Here is a 19,539-nt window from a genome sequence, read left to right as displayed (position 1 = left end):
GCTTGCGGGTCGAAAGTGAAATGAAGAAATACATAAAAATAAAATTACAAAGAAGAATATAGATTACCTTTCTTCTAGAATAATGATGTATAGGGACATGTTAAAGCTCTGTAATTCCACGTGCTAAATACCCACAAAAGTTACAGACTTATATCAATAATATGTTAATTGTTGACAAAGCCAATAGGTTTGGAGTTGGCTGCTAGCTTTCTGGGTATGTCAGTGCCTGTTTTGTTACATTTCTTTATTGTTAGGGGCGCTGCTGGGGCCTCCCTATTATAAAAGAAGTGGATAAAAGCAAACATTTTTTTTGGTTAAAAAAAACCACTCATTGCCATAGTAGACCCTGGTAGTGAAGAGAGCTGCTTTATGTGCAGATGTGCTCCTAGTAAAAGAGAATGACGTCACTCAGAGTGAAGTGACCCCAAGCTGCAAGCAGTAGTGGGTGGAGAAAGTGATCAATGGCCAAGGAGCAATGAATGAAGGGAATGAGGGATGGATAGCAACCCCAATAGATGAGTAAATTATATATATATATATATAACTTTAATACAATGCATTGTCTTGCAATGTACCAAGGCCTAAAAACTGTTGGAGCCGCATTTGGGATGGGGAAATATGGAGGAAAAAACATCTCACCTAAACATTAGGAACTGCAGTTTTTATTTCTCCTAACCTAATCTTGTGAACGTTTTCATGTGTTGGTGTTAATGTGAAATAGCATTTGGCACAATCAGTTATATGCCATTTCACATAAAATTTAAATCGTGGAATATCATTTCAGAGAAGCCATTCACCCTAACTATTTAATTGAAATTTTCAAGATGAATATAATTTACCATTTGATAGAAAGCAATTCCTAAAATGTATTTTTTTTTCAAAATTGCCATTGGCATGATTTTCTTTTAAAGGTGTAAATGCCATAACATGGTTTCTCTCTGTTGGTTTTTAGACACGGTTTACATACTTACCCCTTCACATTCCTCCCTTTCTTATGTCGGGCGCTTATGGGATATTTCTCTGTTCTGGGGATGCCTCTCCCCTTATTCCACTTTGACTGTTTTCCACCCCACGTTCTTTTTCCCACCTTCGTCCTCCACATCCTTTTCTCTTCCACCTTGCTTTAATATTTTGGGATCACCACCAGTCCCCTCCTTCACTCCCTGTTTGTTAGTTTATTTCCCCCTCCCGCATGCTCCTCCTTACATGCACTTTAATTTTGAATGGGGACCCCTCTATGCCACTGCACTCTACACCACTCCATTGTAATCTATTCTGCAGCACTGCACTCTATGCCAATGAACTCTACGCCACTCTACTCTACCCCACTGTACTCCATCCTACACCACTCCAGTCTATGCAACTGCACTCTATGCCACTCTGCACCACTCTACAATGCGCCACTTTACTCTGTCACTGCACTCTACACTGTGCCACTTCACTCTAAGTCACTGCACTCCACGCTGATGCAATCTACACCACTTTAAATAAAATCAATGCTCTCCATGCCAGTCTACTCTGCACCACTATACACTACGCTACTTTACTCTAGGCCACTCTGTGACACTCCACTCTACAACATTACACTCCACAATACTCTTCTTTATGACACTCTACATTAAACTCCACTCCACTCTACAACATGCTCCACTCAATGTCAATTCGCTCTACTACGCAACTCCCTCTATGGTACTCCATTCCACTTTACTCCACTCTATTCTACGACAAACTACTCCACTCTATTCTACTACACACTACTCCAGTTTGCGCAACTCCACTCTCTGCCACTCCACAACACACTATGCCACTCTACTTTCTGATACTCTATTCCACTCTACTGGACTCTACACTCCACTCTATGCCATTCCACACTACTACACTACTCCACTCTATTACAATCTACTCCTCTCTACGCCACTCTATTAGACCCTACTCCACTCTATGCAACTCACTCTACGCTACTCCACGTTATGTTACTGCACTCTACGCCACTCCACTCTGCTTTATGCCTCTCTACACTACAGCAATCTATGGCAGTCCACTCTACGACACTTCGCTCCACTCTGTGCCCTTCTACTCTTCGATACAGAAATCCCTCCTTCTAAGCCAAGCCAATCTGCAACACTCTAAGCCACACCAGTCGACACAATGCCCTCTATGAGACTCTACACCACGTAACTCTATGACACTTTAAGCTACTCCACTGTACGCCATCCCACTTTATGCATGCCACCCTACGACACTCCACGTCACTCTACGCCATTAACTTTTACCCATGCTGAACAGCAGGGTTAAAACACACTGGCAAAGCCAATACCTCTTGCATAGGGGAGACCTATTGGCTTTGCCAATGCTTGTCTTAATTTAATATTGAATCTATGTTCCTTAACTAGGAATTGCTATGGAGTTCACAATTTGTTTTCTTCTAAAAAGAGGGGTTTTGTAAATTAATATTTAACTATACTGCGCATGGGGGTCTATTATTTTCAACTTCATTGTATTAAAAAAAAAAAAATGATGTTCCACTAAATAGGCTTAGGTTATCTGAATTCTTAGAAATGGGTTTCAAACATTCTGTTTTTCTGTGGATTTACATATACCAATCATAGGGACCATTGCATGAAAATAATTCAACACTAGCAATGCGTTTAGGTCTAGTTATTTATAGATGTTAGTGCTTGTTCTCGTATCTGGCTGTGTGAATTTCAAAGTGGATACATATGAGAATGAGTCAGTGAGTGGATGAATAAATGTATGAGTGCGGGGATCATTAATTGGTGGGTGAATCCATGCATTATTGAATGCAGGCAGACTACACCCATCGTACAGAAGAGATAACAATATGAAAAGTAAGAGAATTAGCAATGTTACGCTAGTGCAAGTGTTACACCAGTGCAAGGCACCACTCGACCAAGTATGCCCACAATAAAGAATTACCAGTGATATCCCAGCGTGAACATTAGAACGCAACATTGCCTGACGTGTGCCTATCATTTGTCAAGGATGACAACCAATATGCCTCTGTAACCATTACACCTGAATCGGTACCATCATGCCAACAATGCCCGGGTCAGGAATTAGCAATATTAAGCACTTACTGAGTATATCACCAGACAACACTAAATCAGGCTAGCAAGAAACAACACTGTTGAAGCAAAGCTATTTGTATTTGAAGAGCACATTCTGGGTGCATGAATGTAGGTGTTTCAGAGCTTTATCACACTACGAAGCATTGTAATTAAGTGTTCTACCCCGTAGCTGAAATATGGGATTTTATGTGAGAGCCAAAATGGTGGTTAAAAAAAACCAACTACTATAAAGGGTAACATGTCCTCGTGGTCTCAGCCTCCGAACACCCACTCTCTTACAGTTATCACCTGCAAATGATTTACACAAAAGAAAAGTTGCTTCATAAGACTTGACTCATAAGGAGAAAGGGAATCCCCCTTTCTTTGGCCCTGAGGCAAACACGAATCCCTCAGACCTGAGGAATATGCACTGAAGGGCATGAAGGCTTCCCATCAGAGCCAAACATAAAGGTTGGTGTCTGTAAGATCAGAAGATAGGCCCCAAGTCTTCGGACCTGCAGGATGATGTCATTAGATGAAGGCAACACACCAACTGCCCTCATAATAACAGTGGCCTGGCACTACACTGCGGTCTGTGCTGTACCTATTCTTTGCTTGTGAGTGAAGTTTTGTCTGCCATTTTCTCTATTTTACCTGTTTGTGAAGCTTGCGTTGTCTGCTTATGTATACATCTGGGGAATGTGGAACATGCATTTCATATTGAGTTGCTTGCACTGATAATCCTGGTGCGTACCTGTGCTTTTTGTGTACATGAAAATCTTCTACTGCTAGTGGAACATTTCAGTGCGTGAAGGAAGCTACCGCTCAGTTGGTAAATTATTAGGTGGATAACATGTTGCCTAACAATGAAAATAAAGTTCATGATGCCTTTATAGAGTAGGTGGTTATCAATCAAAAACTCTTTCCCACTTAATATGTGGCTGTACAGATTATATTTCTTCAAAAAACATATTTGTCCCAATTGGTATCACATTTTGCTTTTTTAATTATAACACAATGTAATATTCAACCAATCAATCAAAAGATCCTGCAATAAAAGAAACAACATCACAAACACAATCCAACTTTGTTAAATTTCCGCAATTGGAAAACAACAGCGTAATTTCTCAATCATCAACTAACAGCAACCAGTCAAAAGAAATGCCTAAAATGCTACCGCAATCGTTACATAATCATCAAAATAAGTTAATTAAAATTCCAATTTATATAACAATAAATAATTAAAAGCTACACAAAGCCAATATATCTGAAATGAGGAATATGTTCCATCCCATCCCTTGGGAAATATGTTTAACCCTCCATGGTTCTCCTAGCTCTAATAGCAGCTTTCAGGAAAGAACATATGCTAAAGCAAATGTTTGGGGTATTCCTCAATTGCAGGCGGTACAGATCATCTTTACTCCTGCAGTAACCAAGGGTTTTTAGCAGCAGTTTTAGAAAGTGCTTACATGGGTGGTTGAAATAAATACAAAAGACATATAATGCAACAAAGACTGCTCTGAAGTATCATCACAGGGGCAAGATGGGAGAGGGCTCCCACGAAGGTGCACAACCTAACAAAGCACAATAGCCGCCATACAGTACTAGATATAAAGCGAAAAAGCAGAGATCTCTCCCAATGCGTCAGATCAAGTGAAAGATACAAAGCTAACTCGGGAGTAGCAAGAGACCTACGATGACACAGTGCATTTTGTAGTCTCAACCGCGAGTCTTGTATCTTCACGAGACTGCAGGTAGAGTTGTTTAACCCGCATTTTGTCTTCTTTTCTTATGTTTATGGGAGATGAAAAAGGGAAGACATCCCAATGGCCTTTAAGGAACTTGAAATGTAGCTCAGCCATGGTATTTGGCTTCTATTGCCCAGGCCTAGACAGTCCAAGATAATGTCTCTACAGAGCTTAGCATGAGGGTTAACCCAAACGCTGATCCAAAGTGACAAAGGGGCCAGGTGAACCATGTCCTTGATTTAATGCTGATTTAGCTCTGCGTGAACGATATAACTCGAAGCTGTTGGAGGAGGTATAAAAACCTACTATAAATACGATTTTCTTCGGACTGAGGTAAAGAAACATTTTGATAGCCCCATACTCCTGCCCCATACACTGCCCCCAGGATACCTTGGGTATTGCAAACTTTCAGTAGCGGTGATATGTTACCTTTAAGCGTGGCACTAGAAAGATGAAAAATGGCTCCCAACAATCTGCTATGCTGACCGGCACAAGGTCACCTGGGGATGCCAAGTACCTAGGGAGTTAAAGATAATGCCCAAGTAACTAAATTCTTTGACACCAATCAGCGACTGGCCATTGATAGTAAGTCTATTTAAGCCTTTGTTTGCCAGGCCCACAAGGCATAATTTGCAACTTGCTATAATTTGTGGTCATATCAAGAATACACATAAAAAGAGCGAAGCGATCCACTAGCATACATAAAGCACTAGGAGTATGAACCAGTAGAACCGTGTTGTGTGCGTATAGCAGTGCTGATACCCGAGTGCCAGCAATTCTCGGAGTATCAACAAGACTAGAGGTCAAATGAGGGCAGAGACCATTTTTATATATATAATAAAAAGCAAGGGGGGCAATATGCACCCTTCGCGCATACCACGCTTTCAACTAATCTCTGATTACATATCACCTTTGGGGCTGATACACACCTTGGCTTTTAGGTCTGCATGCTGACAATACAGAAAATTGACCAAAGGGAGCTGAACACCTATTTCCAACAGCATTAACCGCAGCTAGGACCTGTTCACAGAATTGAAAGCCTTGGACAGGTCCATAAACCCTAAATACATAGGGCACCACTGAACCACGATATACTTATTTATAATTAAACTCAAGTTTAAGCACTTCTCAGTCATACCTAAACCGCTACGAATACCGTACTCTTCAGTCCACTCAACAAAGCGATTATAGATCACTCTTCCTACTACTTTAACAGTACTATCTATCAGTGAGATGAGCCTGTAACACTTAGGGGCCATACAATCCCCTTTTTTTAAAGACTGGTGCAATGGTCGATAAGAGACCAGGAACACAGGATTTGAATATTAAGTAAGCTGTTAAAGTTGATTTTTAATCAGCAGGCCCCCTAGCTCTGTGTTACACTTTCCCACTTGCACACTGGCATATAGCCCACAATGTATATTAAATTTGACCTGCCATGACTCAATTGATGTATTGTGTTACTGTTAGGTGATATATTGTATGAATTATTTAAGAATGTCTGAATTTTAATAATTTCCATACTTTTGACAGTTTAACCTGGTTTTGTGCATGAAGCGTTAATAAACAAAACTGTAAACAGACAAGCATTGACATAGCCAGTAAGTCTCGCCCTTTGGGACCTTATAAGTATTTATCCATGGCACATCATTTTAGGTTTTACAACATTTACTGTTCTTTAACGTGGATTCATTTACACTAATAGGCACATTATAGCACTGCATTGAGAAGTACTTATTTGCGTATGGGTGTGAAAGATGTTGGTCCTAGATGTGGTCATAATTTAATTAAAGGTGACATGGAGAACATATATGAAGGTTAGGCTTAATATGCTGGCTAGAGCAAGCTGTGGATGAATAGGGTGGCATAACAGCTTTGCTGGTTACTTCATGTACCATATGATGTGATCTGAACTAGCTGACACCGGACATTATACTGTCTGGTTTCTATACGTTCTGTAAATGAATTTGCATAATTTGCTCTCAGTTCAAAGCAAGAGAGAGAAAGGATGAAAAGGAAAAAAGGACAAGAAGGAATAGGGAAACAACGAGAAAGGGAAAAGCTTTGATAAAACTAGCACCAGGCAGTGACGCTATTTACTCAGATGTGGGCCCTCACCTGGTAGCGACAGAGCTCGGGCTCTTCCCCAGTGAGCACCTTCACACTCACACAATGCAGCTCGCCGCACTCTGTGTCTTAAACGTGCTGATCATCACCCAAAGTGAGTAGCAGGTTTCGGATCAGGGGCTTGTTGGGCCACCAGGTCCCGGCCCTGTCCCTCAGTCGCACAAACACCACTTGATTCCTGCCACTGCTGTCCACCGCCTGCCACCATCATACTCCAAACATCGGGGAGTGGACTGTAAACACCACTCAGGCAGCCGGGGCAAGATCAGAACCAATGACACTAGATGGGTGCATCACAAACATGCGTTTAACGTCACAAAGAGACATCGTGGAGCCCTGCGGCATGCGGACTCAAACTGTGCAAAACGGGAACTAGGAAGAGAAGCAGGAAGGCTGCGATGTAAAAGCCATATTTGAATGAGGGTATTTCCAATTTGTCACAAAAAAACGAAATTTTTGAGAAAAACAAGCTCACTATTTTATGTAGCCAGACATCACAAGTAAAATCAAAACTAAATCTTTTATTTTTATTAAGCAAAATAACTTAAGAATGTAGTTTGTGTTAAAGTATACCAAATGCATTTTAAATTTCATTGGAATATGTTTTATATTTTATTATAACAGGACCATTGTATTTTAATTACGAAACTCTGAAATGCTGGCTGCCTTTGGCAACAATTTAGTTAAACAGCACTAGTTCCATTAACTTTTAGTAGCAGATCTTAGCCAAGCCAAACACACTGATGCCTATGCCCAGTAAAGCAAAGTATGTGGTGTAACATCCAGAGCTGCCGACTTTGAAACTGGGGACCCGGGTTCGATTGTCGGCATCGGTTCGCCCCATGCCTAATATTTAAAAAAAACTTTTAAATACATGATGATCACGTGAAACAGAAACAAAATGACAAATGTAGAATGCCGATAGAAGTAAGTTAATTAGCAGTACGGCAAAGGAACTCCTGTTGGTTGAACTCATTCAGGAAGATATCTCGACATTACAAAAACACAGACAGAAACCAAATAAAAAAGTAGTGCGCTTATACAAACCTACATGCACAAAAGGGCAAGCCAACACGTGATGGGGTGTGCTCCATGGGAGGGGTCGGCACACAAAAAGGAGGGACATATAACCCACATTGACCAAACAGAAGCAAGCCTTTGAGAAGGACATGCAAAGCAACAAATTAAAAGCTAGGGGCTGGCTGAAGGCCCACAGAGTAGATACAACATCTCTCGAAGAGACATCGCATGCGCTGCCTAGGCGAGACCTAAAAGTAGACAACATGTACAATTAGATGTTATTTGGCCAGAAATGCAGGAGAATCCAATCATGTTTGTCTTAATTGTTTTTTGGAGTGCTGTGATACTATGGGTGTGCGATGTTTCAGTTATTTTTCCTCTGCAGCCTCGTGTTTCTTCTCAAAACTTTCCAGTGTTTGTAAATTTTACGAAGCTTGTGATGTTCCAAAACAACAGCGGTAGAAACCCTCTTCGGAAAAAATATATGCATTCCGAAGATTAGTTGGGTCCATCTTGATGGCGCCGCAGTCTAAATCTCACAGAATGTAACTTCCAGGAGGGAGGTCGCTGGGTCAACATTCAGACCTGACAAAGCTTGCCTGATGTTGCTCATACATTAGCGTGGGATTTGAATAAAATGGAAACATCCCCGCCTCTGCATGATTGCCTGTTTAAGTTGAGAACTTTACATGAGTATGAAATTATATTACACAAAGTGCCATTTTTAAGGTCTCGCCTGAGCCAGCGCTTAAGCGCTGCTCTGGCGAGAGTTTTAGTAAGCGGGATTTAGAAGTGCAAACTAGTGGCTTTTCAGGCCTCCAGCTACAGTGCATGTGCGCCGGGCGCGCGCACCATTTGTCAGCCTGTGTGATCACTTTCGCGGCCGCTTTGATGTTCTCAGTGAGCCGCGCGGCCACTGAGAACATCAAAGCGGCCGCGAAAGTGCTCACCATTTGCCAGCATGCGTGCCTCTCTCCCCTTAGTACGCGCAACGTGCCCTACCCCCTCCCTTATCCCACTTCCTGCTTGTTTTTCTAGCTTCGAACCATCTGGCATCTTGCGACATGGGTGATGGTTACAAATTATCCAAATATGCATTGTTCAATTACACGAAAAAAAGGAGGCGATAATAACAGACAGGTATTAACACTCCATATTCCCAGGATGCTAATTTTGGAAGAATTTGCGATAATTCCATAGCCATTGCCTTTTTTGTTTTAATTTTTACCATCTTAAAGTCGTGCTTGAGGTGAGGAAATCCTTTCTTACAAATCACGGATCAATCGCACTTGAGGAAATACCAACTAACAACACTGACACCTGGGGGTTTATCATCATATCAGCCCTTTGATAACTTCTCATAACCGTGTTTACATGTGTCAGCATTACTCTTACGGTTTATCCAAGCAGACATTTCTGGCACATACGAAGAGAGCTGTTAGAGCAATGGCTGGGCCTTTTCTAATAAACAGAGACTCTGAAAATAGTACCAGTGATTTACTCTATTTACATTGCGATAACCAACAGCAGGAAATGTCCAGGCTAATATGCAACTTCACAAGTTTCAAGTGTGTCTTCTTGACTCAACTGGCAGCCTCTTGGAATTTAGACATAAGAACTGTTATAAAGATAATTCTGGGCAATTCATGATGAATCACAGGGCTGGTTGCGGGAGTTAAATGGTGGTGGTTGGCTTTAATTGGCGCATTTTAATCCAGTTTGTGTTCCGATATTTTTTCTGCCGACACATATAAGTTCACGGCCCACAAGCCAAATGACACAACCATTTAGGGGAAAACATTTACCAATCACCCAAAATAATATCCATTAAATAATTTGTTTCAAGTCCTTAAATCTTCCAAACGTTTTGTGAAGAACTGTGCACAAATCTACATTTTCCTACAATTAACATTCTCTAAAAGTGAAACAGTATTCAGTGAACGTCCAGTGCATGCATTTTTGCAAAAAAGAACGAGGTCCCAACAAAGTATTAAATGTACATGTTATACTTATAAACCTGTATATTACTTAGATTTGCCCAGTGATAAGGTATTAACGCCTTTTGGTTGGGCACTACCTTTCTCAACAACCTTTGGCATAGCCAATAGGTTCGCTTTTGGGTCTTTATAAGTGTTTAGTTATCCTGCACAATATCCTTGGTGCAACAACATCAACTGTTGCATGGCTAAACACTTATTAGGTCCCAAAGGCGATACCTATTGGCTATGCCAATGCTTGTTTTATTTAGGTAGGGGGATACTAAGTTATGTGCTCAGAATCACAGGATGTTGAGTCGATGCCTGAACTCAAACCTGTTTCTCATTTCAAAAGTCAGCAGCTCAGGCATTCTATGAAAGGTCTTCCTTCATCTGAACCTTTTCTCTCTTTGCACGCTTGCACACAGACAGGGCTCAGACTCATAATATTTTAGAACTTAGTAAGTGCATACTACCATGACAAAATAACATATATTACAAATATCCTTGGGGCATAGAGTGAAGCATTTAAAGTAGCTAATGCATGTTTTGCTTTCAGATAGGCTTTGAAGAGCTTGCTTTTCAAGCGGTGCTTCAGTTGTCTATGTGCCAGTTAAAGGGGTGTACGGTGAACCCTTAGGCGGACTGTCGTGATTTCGCATGCGCAGTCCTCCAGACTTTGAACATGAGCTCTGCAGAGGTACCTGCGAGGGGTCAGCTTTAGTTTACAAGGTGACTGAGCGAGAGGAGCTTAAGCACAAAAGGTATCCTGCACAGGGCAGCTTTTGAAACCCTTGTTTACCTCGATGTACAGAAAACTTGGTTTCTGTATAGCACACTTTCATCAGTTCCTTGGTCTCCTATTGCTTTAGTTCAGAGCTTTTCTGCGGCTGTGGGTTGTCATCAGGCGTGGCTCTATGGGAGGGATGCAAGTGTACTTTCCCTGGCCCAATGAATAAGTGTGGTTTGGAAAGAATGTTGGATTTTCCCTGTGGATAGGGTCTCAAAGGGATGAGTCACGTGCCCTGTCATCACATGGCATTAATATGTGTTTAGTTTTTCTCTGTGGGACGTAATACAGTTGGTTACGGTGGTCTGCTGGCCGTCTATCTATCTGTCTATTTGTCTATCTGTCTGTCTGTCTATCTATCTGTCTATTTGTCTATCTGTCTGTCTGTCTATCTATCTATCTATCTATCTATCTATCTATCTATCTATCTATCTATCTATCTATCTATCTATCTATCTATCTATCTATCTATCTATCTATCTATCTATCTATCTATCTATCTATCTATCTATCTATCTATCTATCTATCTATCTATCTGTCTGTCTGTCTGTCTGTCTGTCTGTCTGTCTGTCTTACAAAAGTAGGCGCAACTTACTTGTGAACATTTTAGAGTAAGTCAGGCGTAAGCTACAATTTCTCTCAGACAAAGCTTTGAGAATCAGACCCATACAAGCATGCACACAAACATCTACTAATGGCCTTAATTCACTGCATAAAGTTCCATTGGTTGACTATAACGCAATGGGTGAAAACATATTGTGGTGACTCAGGAGTGTTGTGCTATGTCATACTACATGGCCCGCTGATATCACTACAGAACCTCGGGGTTAGAATTTGTGCGGGTCGTGGGTATGTATGTATGTTTTTATTGTTATCACTCCACTTCTCTACTCCAGGCCCTTCCCACACACGTTTACTCGAATATGGAAAATTCCTGTGTTTATCTTACATTGGGACAATATGCAGGTTTGGTTTACTGTAAAAGGAAAGTGAGTATGTCATTCCTACTTCCCTTCTAAAATTCCCACTTAAAAGGATTACACACACTGGCAAGGGCATATCAGACTCTCTTTACCCTTTAGCAGTTTTCATTTATAACACGTCCAAGTGCCTCTTAAGGGCGTTGTAATTTGTAATAAAGATCTTGTCATGTGGACAGTATTCTGAGATCACTCCCCACGTCCCCATAAATGCACAGTGAGCGCCATTTTGAAGGCGCTCCGCCTTGGTGCTGCCAGGTGAGTATGCTCTGGCTTCCAGACAACGCTTGAGAGAACACAGATTTAAAATGGATTAACTAACTCTGATTGTTGGAAGAGCTTCACACGGACAGCTTTTCAGCACCTTGTATAAGTAGTACCTGCAGGAAATATATTAAACTTCACTCACTTTCCTCGTTGGTTTAGGAGTTACTGTGATGATTCAACATGCAAATAAAAAAAAGAGACAAGACATAAAATACAACCTATTAGCTCCACCGACAGGACCTCAACTCCCTCAACTCTCATATAATCCCTAATGGTGCTATGTGTTACAAGATACTGTTTGTTATATTTGCCCTGTGTTAATACAGACGTTAGAAAAAACTCTTATGGAAACACTTATAGTCCCATCAGTGTCCGTTAGAGTGGCTGAAGCACTGCAACGTGCTTTAAAAGTGAGCTAATACTTCCGTTTTTGGATAGAAAGTCTGCATTGTCCTCCGAGTGGAGACAGCTACAGTGAAACAGACGCGTTCGTAGCCGGCCTCAGTTCTTCACAGGCCCTGGGCTTCTTAGCGAAGGCGCTCTATCCCTCACTCTATGGTATTCATTACTAACTATGGTCTGGGACTACCGAATTTCCCCCTCCCCCTGCGCGTAAACCACATTTCTAATGAGGGACATGAGAAGGTAATTACTTTTTGGAGGCGGGGGTCGAACAACCCCCGGCTGTATTTATTAAAATATGAAAACAAAATTAAAATTTTGAAATAAACAATATTAACACAATTATACGCAGAAACATGACACAACACTTGATTACAATTCATATGCACAGATATCAGATGGCTAACCTTAAACTATCACTAATACATAGTTTTCCTATCCGAATCTAACATCTGGACATAATCATACATTAATTATTTTCTGCGTATCCTATTTGGGCCTACGGCAAGGTCGCTAACCGGTGTCAGATCCTTATCAATTAACCACGCCCTCCCGTAGGAGTTGCGCATGCGCAGAGGGCCTGCTTACCGAGAGGGTACTTCCCCCCCCCGGTTACCGCCATACGTTCCCTGAACTCCATTCCAATTTGTGGGGTCTTGCACTCTGCGCCATTTAATGACGTCCATACCAGTGCGGGGTGGCCAACCAGCCTAAAGAAAGCGTGACTCCCCTCCTTTCCCCGCACCCATCCATCCAACCGGATGTACCGCCCCTGGAGTTCTATGAGCGACCCCTTGTCCCTCCTCCTGGGCGACCCCATCCGTGAATGGCGCCGCCCCCTAAGGACCTTAAATTTACTGCTCACCAGTCATGACCTTACCGCCTGGGCTTCTTAGCGAAGACGCTCTATCCCTCACTCTATGGTATTCATTACTAACATTGCTGACTTGAACACAGTCTAATACTAATAGACCTGCCCAAAAACCCAATGCAATGGGCGCAGCGGGCGTGTACTGCCAGCAGATAATGACTGTACCACAATTTGCGTGAGATATGTGTGGGTTTGAGGCTACGTAATGTTAATCCATTAGCATTACTCTTACATCAACTTTCAGTGCAAAAAAACTTTTGCATGAGGAAGTTGATCGACGCTGCCATTTGTGATGCTTTTCATCACTCAGTGGTGCCTAGGGTCCCAAGAGCACATTTGCTAATGCTTAGCAGATTCTTGGCCAGTGAGTTTCAGTTTCACGTGCTTAGCACTAAAAGACCCTTTTCAAAGTATCTCACATTTCATAATAAGAAAACAAACAAAAAGGTAATGTTTTGCATGATTGGCCTCTTCTTCAAGCTAACAGTGTCAAAATAAATCCCTTGTTATCAGTCAAAACTAATTTGCTTAAATTGTTCTGCAATGGCAATACTTGTCATCCTTTCATAAATGCAGATTCATCGTTGTCTATAAGGCGTCATAAAATATAGACAGAAGCCCCCATAGAGTGACAAAGTAAGAAAGGCCACTCATTCCAGGTTGTTCTTGTTTCCCAATGTCAAATGATTTGCCTTAATATCGAATTCAACCTAATGAAACACGCCTCTCTCCATGGCCTCCATAAGAGATCGTGTATTCTGTTTCCTTATTGGTCAACCCAAATTCAGCGTCACTTCTTTCAGGCCTACTGAAAGGGTGTTCACAAACTAGCCAACGAATGTCAAGAGGCCCAAGTTCACCCAATCATTTTCTAATGGGTCTTGAAAGGCTCCAACTCCTTGCTTTCAACTACAGCACATGATTTGAAAATGCATCCACCAAAGTGCGCCTACGAACCCATCCAACAAATGACAACATTCTAGTCAATCGTGCTACATTCAAAACCGCTCCATGATCAACCTCTACTCATTTAAAGAAGCAAAAGGTCATCGCTCAAGCTTCCTCTAAATCCCTTGGCACAAATATAAAGTTCTCCTGACTGATATGTCCATCACCCAAACTCTGCTCGCTTTCCACAAGTAATTTAAATCCCTTCTCTTTTGCATTGCCACATTGTTCAAGTAGGCCAGGTGGATGTGCAGAGAGGGCACACGGTCTCTCTATTCCAATGATCAACATGCTCTTGCTGTGCTTGCTGACCAACTGAGCATCACGTCTTGCCTCCAATTTGCTATCATTCACCTTGTGAGAGGGGAATCAACTAATGCTCTGACAGGCTCACCTTTTTCATTAAGAGGTGCTGGCCTGGGCAAATGTAAAATCTTTAATCTGGGTTCCTATTATATTTTTTCCTCTTATGAAACATTTATCTTAACAAATGTTTGTTGTTAGAAGACCATGTTGAAATGGAGCATTGTACCTGAAGGAGGTGCCAACTCTGGCCTCACTCAGTGAGCAGACCTTAAAATAGAATTCCTTAGGCCAAATCTCACGGGTGAGTACCTGTAATAATAAACTGAAAAAGGGGTGCTGGATCTCTGGGCTTCTGTGGCATTGGACGTCGAGTCTCTTGGACAAAATCTGTGTTTTTAGTGCCAATGGGGTACTGATGACGTGTTTGTGTGCTTCTGTAGGCAGCCTGGGATTATCATCTGTGGTTATTCCCTATGAGCAGCCTGTTTTTAGCTTTTTATCCCAATTATACGTTTTAGTCTTTTCTGATTTTTTTTTTAAATCTTTTTATTAAATTTCAAATTAAGTCAATGGAAGCAATACACATGTGCGCCACGCAGGGCGCATATCGTAAAGGAATAGAAACAAATGAGACATTACCAGGTGACAAATGCATGTCTAGTGTAGACATTGTGACAATACACCTTCAATTCTCCAGACACAGTTTCAGCACAGTCTCGCAGCCAGACTCAACCGGACCCATGGGTGGAGCAAACAACCCTGAACATTTTAAGATTAAGTACTAGTCTTTTCTGATCCTTGGGGATTGTTTGAGGCTTGGAGGCCCTGGCATCAGTGTATTATGAGTCCATGTTGAATGTAGGGACTCGTGTTGCTTGCATCAAACGTCCCCAATACTTATATGCATGCATGGGTTCATCTTAGTGTCTTGTTTCCTGAGCAGCAATTTCATGCTAGCATAGCTTTAATTCGTTGCTGGCCACATTAAAATGTAGACATTGTGAACAATTCAGTGTGTTGCAATCCTCTGTCCTCCATGCCATTGCTATGCATTTTGACAATGTCCCTCACACTTATCTGTTCTTTTTGGCTAAGATTTCCTTTTCCCTATGAATCTGTTCTCCAGCCTGTTAAGACATTATCTGCTTCTGCCTAACCTACATTTAGTCTTCTTCTTCAGTTGTCGTCATCTGTCCGTTGGTCTCTCCTCTGTATTTTAGCATCATAAGGCAGCAAAACCTTTCTTATTATCTCCATGTTAGAGCAGAGACTTTTTATAACAGAGGTCTTTTCCTGTGGAGACGTCTGACTATTGGGTTCCAGAAACTATTACTCTTGTTTTTCGATCAGTCCTCTGCTACAATTTGTGACAATTGCTGTCAAAGAATAAATATGTCTCCTGTTTGCTTGGGTTCTTTGCCATTCCTTGTTTTCTTCTGTTTATTACCCAGAAGGAAGGCTTCTGAAAGGAAGAGCACCAAGGAAGAGAACATATGCATCAATAGAGGAAGACCCAAAGGCGTTTTCTGGTTCAACAGGCCCCAAGCTCCACATTCTAGACTGTGTGCCCTGGAGGTAGGGAGAGCAGAATACAATGATTGCCCCCTTCGTACCCAGCACCAAAAGCCCCGGAGAGTGAGGCAGAGTCACAGTGCTCTAGGGAATCCGAAGCTGGGGAACCTCATGTCCTTCTACGTCACCAGTGGATGGAACGGACATGAATGACTGCATACAATGAGAAGTTACTATTGCTTAAAGATTCTTGTGGTACCACTGTCAAGGCAAAGATTAAGCTAGGCTATATTGGGAGATTGATAAAATTCAGTGAAAACTTCAACCTTTTAGTCCACATTTCTCTATGCAATATCCACCTTTGAATGGAACAACTGCTAGATTTTTCCAGAAATATCTGTAACAAAGTTGTTTTTTCTTACCACATCACACAGAGAATCCTGATCAGAACTTTAATTAATACTTGCACATATCTCTAAGCAAGATCTTTTTGGTTCTTGGCTCAGAACAGGATTTGCATTTTTGCCCATGCTTCAAACATGGATTTTAAACTACGCCACATATTCATTTCATATACTGAACAGCATAGTCATAGGGCGGCTTATCGGGTACCAGATGTTTGAGTCTGGGACTATGGGAATTACTTTCATGTTTCCACGGAGGTGGTATATACTGAGAAACACGTTGCGATTCAATTTCCTAAAAATTACTCATTTGTAGTTTGAGGCGCGCAGCCATGGGAATGAAGAGGACTGTGGTGAGCTCTTTTGGACATGGTGATCATATACAACACTCAGTGAGCAACCAACTGCATGATTTTGCAAAGTTTTCAGAGATGATGAAATGATGACTGACATTTTAAAGGAATAAAAAACACCATTCACATTACTGAAGGCCAAGACATTCAAAAGCTCCAACTAATTCTTGTAAAATAGTAAGAATGGGATGACGCAAGATTTCAAACATCATAATGCAGGACACATTTACTGATTAAAGACACGAAAAGCTGAAAGTACACTTTGCACGCGTTAGACACAGTGGAACATAAAAATGAGACAAGTGTAGAAGAAGCACCGTAAAAGTGTGCTTTAAAATGTAAAATGAAGAAAACATACACACAAAGTATTACTGATATATAAAAATTAGCGCATTAATGAATTTCTTATGAACATGTTTATTAACATTTACTGATAACATTGCGCTGGTAAGAAAGTGGCCTAATGTTTCTAATGCCTTTTATTAGAATGCACCATTTAGAAAACTCTGTGCAAAAATGTTTAGAAGCTAGGTACAGTCGTGAAATTTCGCATAATAATACTAGAGAATCTATAGTTGATGAATAGTTAAAAACAAATTTGGTAGTGTGAATTTAGAAAATCATATACTTATAGGAATATTGAGAAAATTGTGGTAGTAGGGTATTTCTAATGTTAGCTATTTCCATGCAATAATGTCTAGTGAAAGTTCTACATATTCCTTATGTGAATTGATTTATTTTGTTATATTTGATATTGATTTAGAGTTTACTTCATAAAAAATGTGTGATGTCAATTTAAGGCTGTTTTGAAAATACTTTTTCTCTAATGCTGACCTTTCCCTTGACCTAATATAATGTTCTATATACAACTAGTGAAATGTTGCTTTATTTGTTCAGTGCATGTTAAATTTTCAACCTTTATTTTATTTAGGGGTTTCTGTAACCCCCGGAGGACATCACAGCGCTCATACAGCAGGCTGTCATTTGTAAAGACATTAAATGGCACAGAAACCTCATCTCTATGTTGTAAACAGCCAAGTTTTTAATTTCTTCCTGAATCTGAAATGTTCTTCTTCTGTAAGATGCAGATCCAAAGATAGCTTGTTCCATGGAACAGCTGCTAAATGTGAAAAGGAGCGGCCTCCAGCTCTAACTCTTTTTATCCTTATTGATTTGGCCAATGCAAGATTGCGAGATCTCAGATGGCGAATGGGAGTGTAGAATTCCAGTCTGGTTTGTAGGGTTAGTGGGCCTATCTTTATACAAAGCTTTGTGCGCATGGCAGAGTAATGTGAAATTAACTCTTTGGCGCATGGGCAACCAAAGTAGCCTCGTTAGACAAGCACATGCAGAACTGTAACTGTCTTTGTCACATGTCAGTTTGGCAGCTGCATTTTGCGTTACTTGAAGTCGGGCAAACCCACACGCAGAGCATTTCCATAATCCATCCTATTTGTTATGAGGGCCTGGACTATTGTTTTCCTCCAATTGACTGGGATCCATTTAAAAACTCTCCTTAGTAGTTTTAAAGTGGCAAAACATTTGACACAGGTGGCCTTAATTTGATCTTGCATATATAATGAGTTATCAGTAAGGACTCCCAGATTGTTCACTACGCTCTTGGGCTCTGGTGTGGCTCTCAATGAGCTTTGCCACCATGATGAATTCCAAGCCAGGCTTGCCCCTCCTAAAAGTAGAATCTCTGAATTTTCTGCATTGGATTTGAGGTAGTGATCTAACATCCAAATTGCAGTCTCCTATAAACAGTTTACCAGGTTATTTCTGGTATCTTCATGTCCTTCTCCTGTGATATCGTCAGCATAGGAATATATGTCAAATTCCCATTTCTTCACAATCTTTGCCAGAGAAGACATGTAAATATTAAAGAGTGCTGGGCTCAAAGAGGATTTGACTTAAAAGGGCTAAAAGCTGTATTGTTTGAGTTATATTTCCTAGAACAGAACAAAACCATTTCAATGCGTTGGAATGAAATCCAATTTCATGCAATTTTTTCATTGGGTTTAGCTAAATTGACCCACGTTATTTTTAATTTGTTTTAAACTGTCCCTGATATAGTTGAATCTGCTGCTAGCGCACTTTGCACATCGTGACCTTTGGGTACTTTTAAAATCTGTATTTTAATGTTTTAAAAACAGGAACTGGATGTAAATACCTGTACCTCCTGCAACACTTTTGAGCACTTGAGCCTCCCCGGTCCACCGCAGCTTCTATAGCTGATTGTGTGGAGGGAGAAACTCAAGCCGAACATCCTCACTTCCGGGGGGGCCACTAGACGGCGGCCATTTTGGAAGTCAGCAGTCTAGTCTTTGTGCGAAGCACTGCCGGAGGCTTGATATAAGTTCGGGATGGCGCCGACATGCAGCGGACGCGCACAGTGGGCGCGCCAAAGGCGTGCCTAAGTAAAGCCCGTCTGCACCCGTACGCGCCCATCCAGGACCAGGGGTTAGGAACCCTGCACAAACCACCCTTCACCTTATAAAACCCATAAAATTCACTAACACAGAGCTCTTGGCTCTGAACACAGTAATCCACCCGGCCTGCCAGCCTGAGAGCAGATCAGCCCTTGAGCTGCTCGATCTGTGGGTTCACAGCAGAGACCGGGGTGCCATACAGAAAGGTATCGGAAGGTAAGACGGATCACCTCAAATACTGGAAGATGGGACTAATTAACTGCAGATCCCTCCCAAAGCATGCAATAGAGATAAGACTTCTAATAGAGGAGGAAGAACTGGAGGTCCTGTTTCT

The 19,539-nt window shown here is 41.3% G+C and overlaps 1 long non-coding RNA gene across 1 annotated transcript in view; it reads left to right on the top strand.

Annotated features, from left to right (window-relative positions):
• The window catches only part of LOC146817781 (uncharacterized), a 152,675-nt gene extending 136,346 nt beyond the window's left edge, over window positions 1-16,329 (top strand). The window contains exon 4 of the long non-coding RNA XR_014962589.1: window positions 15,956-16,329. This is a non-coding gene — a long non-coding RNA (uncharacterized LOC146817781). The remainder of the gene's footprint in view (window positions 1-15,955) is intronic.
• Window positions 16,330-19,539: the final 3,210 nt, after the last annotated feature.

Source organism: Triturus cristatus, chromosome 6 (genome assembly GCF_964204655.1).
Source record: "Triturus cristatus chromosome 6, aTriCri1.1, whole genome shotgun sequence".
Taxonomy (NCBI): Eukaryota; Metazoa; Chordata; class Amphibia; order Caudata; family Salamandridae; genus Triturus; species Triturus cristatus.
Note: the sequence above shows the minus strand (reverse complement) of the source record. Positions and strands in the feature narration are given on the sequence as shown.